Source organism: Schistocerca piceifrons, unplaced genomic scaffold (genome assembly GCF_021461385.2).
Source record: "Schistocerca piceifrons isolate TAMUIC-IGC-003096 unplaced genomic scaffold, iqSchPice1.1 HiC_scaffold_1364, whole genome shotgun sequence".
NCBI lineage: Eukaryota > Metazoa > Arthropoda > Insecta > Orthoptera > Acrididae > Schistocerca > Schistocerca piceifrons.
Window position 1 is genome coordinate 7,501 of NW_025727196.1, and position 5,000 is coordinate 12,500.

The 5,000-nt window shown below is 52.9% G+C and overlaps 1 non-coding gene across 1 annotated transcript in view; it reads left to right on the plus strand.

Annotated features, from left to right (window-relative positions):
* Positions 1-3,935: 3,935 nt before the first annotated feature.
* Positions 3,936-5,000, plus strand: part of LOC124732836 — a 1,909-nt gene continuing 844 nt past the window's right edge. The window contains exon 1 of the ribosomal RNA XR_007008812.1: positions 3,936-5,000. This exon is cut by the window's right edge and continues 844 nt beyond it. This is a non-coding gene — a ribosomal RNA (small subunit ribosomal RNA).

Here is a 5,000-nt window from a genome sequence, read left to right on the forward strand (position 1 = left end):
ACCGCCACACGCGCACCTCCAGCGGATGAACGGCGGAAGTTTCCCGCACTCGTAAAGTGCAATCCACCCCTATAACTTGCGTTTCATGAAGAGTTATTTCCAATATGCGACATTCCCGCTGTCCCTATACATGAGCCGCGACCTGTACCACTTACGAGCGAGAGACGCGATCGCGTTGCTCACTGTACGGCGTCCGATACCGAGCCATCAGCATGTCGGTCCCCATGCGCGTTGCACTCGCACTCGCAGTCGCAAAAACGTGGGGCAAATATATTACGCGGAAGAGCTATAACAGACCGAGCCCCACTGCATGGGGGGAGTCTTTGTCACTAATGTACACAGATGGAACATTTTGGACTGGAACCAGATTACCCGTACACACGGCGCTGATTAGTAATCAATGCAGAGCCATCAAACTACAGCAAATATACACAACTGTCCGTATACATGCTGAAAGAGTCTGCCCACAATGGGAACCACACGTCAGCCAGACACTCTGATCACGCACCACTCTCTGCTTCTAACAGGCGCACATACAATATGTAAGCACCAGCATGGAACAACATCCAGTGCATCTTCTCCGCCACATTACACAATCCACACTATCACAACCAGACCAGGAGGTCCATGCGGAAAATACAATATCCCAGCCTTTCGACATCCACCATTGCGCAGACCAGGCACCAACACCCACACATGTCCTATACAACGGTGCACCCAACATCACAATAGTACCTCCTGTCACAGCGCACAAACAATGACATGAGTCAAAGACACAGGTCTCACACAAGCATAGAATTGGAGCGCCGCCTCTAATAAGCCAAAGGTGCATCCTGACGTGACAAATCTGATCATGTCACAAGCATTCACTTACTATAATCACTATCAACGAACCTGCCGCCCCCGCCCCCCCCCCCTACACCTTTCCTTACAACAACGTGTAACCTAACCTAACCTAACCTAACCTATGTTGTACCTTAACCTAACCTATGTTGTACCTTAACCTAACCTATGTTGTACCTTAACCTAACCTATGTTGTACCTTAACCTAACCTATGTTGTACCTTAACCTAACCTATGTTGTACCTTAACCTAACCTATGTTGTACCTTAACCTAACCTATGTTGTACCTTAACCTAACCTATGTTGTACCTTAACCTAACCTATGTTGTACCTTAACCTAACCTATGTTGTACCTTAACCTAACCTATGTTGTACCTTAACCTAACCCATGTTGTACCTTAACCTAACCCATGTTGTACCTTAACCTAACCCATGTTGTACCTTAACCTAACCCATGTTGTACCTTAACCTAACCCATGTTGTACCTTAACCTAACCCATGTTGTACCTTAACCTAACCCATGTTGTACCTTAACCTAACCCATGTTGTACCTTAACCTAACCCATGTTGTACCTTAACCTAACCCATGTTGTGCCTTAACCTAACCCATGTTGTGCCTTAACCTAACCCATGTTGTGCCTTAACCTAACCCATGTTGTGCCTTAACCTAACCCATGTTGTGCCTTAACCTAACCCATGTTGTGCCTTAACCTAACCCATGTTGTGCCTTAACCTAACCCACGTTGTGCCTTAACCTAACCCACGTTGTGCCTTAACCTAACCCACGTTGTGCCTTAACCTAACCCATGTTGTGCCTTAACCTAACCCATGTTGTGCCTTAACCTAACCCATGTTGTGCCTTAACCTAACCCATGTTGTGCCTTAACCTAACCCATGTTGTGCCTTAACCTAACCCATGTTGTGCCTTAACCTAACCCACGTTGTGCCTTAACCTAACCCACGTTGTGCCTTAACCTAACCCACGTTGTGCCTTAACCTAACCCACGTTGTGCCTTAACCTAACCCACGTTGTGCCTTAACCTAACCCACGTTGTGCCTTAACCTAACCCATGTTGTGCCTTAACCTAACCCATGTTGTGCCTTAACCTAACCCATGTTGTGCCTTAACCTAACCCACGTTGTGCCTTAACCTAACCCACGTTGTGCCTTAACCTAACCCACGTTGTGCCTTAACCTAACCCACGTTGTGCCTTAACCTAACCCACGTTGTCCCCTAAAGTAACCCACGTTGTCCCCTAACGTAACCCACGTTGTCCCCTAACGTAACCCATGTTGTCGCCTAAACCTGCTCTGTAATTGTTATACGACTCGTTCAATTAGTGTAGTGTTGCCCACCCGCAACCCTCGCAATATAGTTCGCTACTCGCACTGCCCGCTCCCCTGTGTATCGCTTCATGTTAAACACCTTGCAAGTCTTGCTGACTTTCCACATGCTCCTGCTGTACACTGTAATGTGGATGGCAGCAGGACGTACATGCCGCCCCTCCCCACGTCCCCACCTTGCCCCCCTGCCTTCGCAAGCTGGTTGGTGAGAAGTTTGCATGTTCAATGCCCTTCGCATGCGACGTACTCAGGCTACGTTGTGGTGCGGCCTGTGTCAACCGTCCGCTAATGTCGTACGCGTAAACCACAATCTGTACTGCACATTCGTCCTTATGTACCGAATGATACATCGTGGCACATGTGTGACCGTACAACGACTGCGCCCAAAAACGGCGGACCATACAGTGCAAATATTGTGCACGCAGCTACGTGTCGTCTCCCTATGAGAGCTGGATTGCAGTGTGGTACGCCATAGAGACGTGTGGGAGGAACGGACGCCGTGGATGGCGATCAGCATGAGCTGTCTGTTGATGTATTCGGACCTAGTCGTCTCTCCTCACACACCGTGATGGCATGGTGCACCGCGTTCCATATCTGCGACATGCTACAGAGGCCGGTTGACAGTCGTTCGAGCAATGGACATCGCATACGTACGGGGGCCACCTTCCACGTATTGTCTAGGCGTGCACATTTTGTTGCGTGTATGTGGGCAGACGTAGTGTGGCGTGACACCTGACACAGGCATGCAATAATCGTTGAAGTTGCAAATGGCGATGGACGCCTGCGTTTTCTGGTGAAGTTACGCAAATGAACAAATGGTAACCTGTTGTGGTGCGGTTGTTCTCGCTAGGGGTGAATCGGTGATGGCGACGATAGGTTGAGGTACGAACCGGTTGTTCCAGCGATACCCACCATGCCGACGAAACTGAACGGCATCTGGGTGTGAAGCGATACGCGGCGGTGGCTGGGTGGGACCGTCCCCGGCCGGTGAGGGGGCGCCTCCCGGCGTGCTGGCCGCGCGGTGCGTGGGCGCACGCGCTACAGCCGGCTGGTGGGGGCGGCCAGTGGCAGGCGCGCCGGCCGACGGACGCGGCAGGCGTCGCAGCTGCGCGCCGGCGCACCCTGCGCGCGGCGCCGTGCGGCCAAAGTAGGTCCTCGCGGGCCCGGTGCGAAGCGCGGTGGACATCTTCAGTGTGCTGGTCCGATTGAGGACTGTGTGCGTTGAGGATGCGCCGCCGCCCGGCGCTCGGCGCCGCGACGCCGTCTGCTGCTCGGTCGCCCCAGCGGTTCTCGCTGGTGGTTTGTATCGCAGCTGTGCGGATGTGTTGGCGCGTGCGCTGTGCTGGGAGAGTTCGCTTCGGCACCCAAGTGGGGCTTTTGTCCTTCTGTGGCGCTGGCGTTGGAGCTGCCGGTCACCGTAGGTGGCGCGTGTTGTCTCCCGCCGGCAATGCCACGACAGCACGCTCCCGGGCCTCTGTCGGCAGCGGCAAGCTCAGTTGGGAGCACGGGTGGTCGCACCGAAAGCGTCTACTCGCCTAACTCCGGGCGATTGCGCCTCTCTCGAACCCGACCAAGTACTTGGGACGGCGCTGCGCGCCGCCGGGACCTGAGAGGGTTTCGAGGTGTATTGTGCAGGGGAGCTCAGCCTCCTCCTGTTTGCAGAATGATTGAGCGGACGCTTGCGTGTTCGCGCGGGCCCCCGGGACACACTCCCGGGCGGCCGGCTGCTCAGCTCTAGTTGACGCAGCTCCCTGGTTGATCCTGCCAGTAGTCATATGCTTGTCTCAAAGATTAAGCCATGCATGTCTCAGTACAAGCCGCATTAAGGTGAAACCGCGAATGGCTCATTAAATCAGTTATGGTTCCTTAGATCGTACCCACGTTACTTGGATAACTGTGGTAATTCTAGAGCTAATACATGCAAACAGAGTCCCGACCAGAGATGGAAGGGACGCTTTTATTAGATCAAAACCAATCGGTCGGCTCGTCCGGTCCGTTTGCCTTGGTGACTCTGAATAACTTTGGGCTGATCGCACGGTCCTCGTACCGGCGACGCATCTTTCAAATGTCTGCCTTATCAACTGTCGATGGTAGGTTCTGCGCCTACCATGGTTGTAACGGGTAACGGGGAATCAGGGTTCGATTCCGGAGAGGGAGCCTGAGAAACGGCTACCACATCCAAGGAAGGCAGCAGGCGCGCAAATTACCCACTCCCGGCACGGGGAGGTAGTGACGAAAAATAACGATACGGGACTCATCCGAGGCCCCGTAATCGGAATGAGTACACTTTAAATCCTTTAACGAGTATCTATTGGAGGGCAAGTCTGGTGCCAGCAGCCGCGGTAATTCCAGCTCCAATAGCGTATATTAAAGTTGTTGCGGTTAAAAAGCTCGTAGTTGGATTTGTGTCCCACGCTGTTGGTTCACCGCCCGTCGGTGTTTAACTGGCATGTATCGTGGGACGTCCTGCCGGTGGGGCGAGCCGAAGGCGTGCGACCGCCTCGTGCGTGCTCGTGCGTCCCGAGGCGGACCCCGTTGAAATCCTACCAGGGTGCTCTTTATTGAGTGTCTCGGTGGGCCGGCACGTTTACTTTGAACAAATTAGAGTGCTTAAAGCAGGCAAGCCCGCCTGAATACTGTGTGCATGGAATAATGGAATAGGACCTCGGTTCTATTTTGTTGGTTTTCGGAACCCGAGGTAATGATTAATAGGGACAGGCGGGGGCATTCGTATTGCGACGTTAGAGGTGAAATTCTTGGATCGTCGCAAGACGAACAGAAGCGAAAGCATTTGCCAAGTATGTTTTCATTAA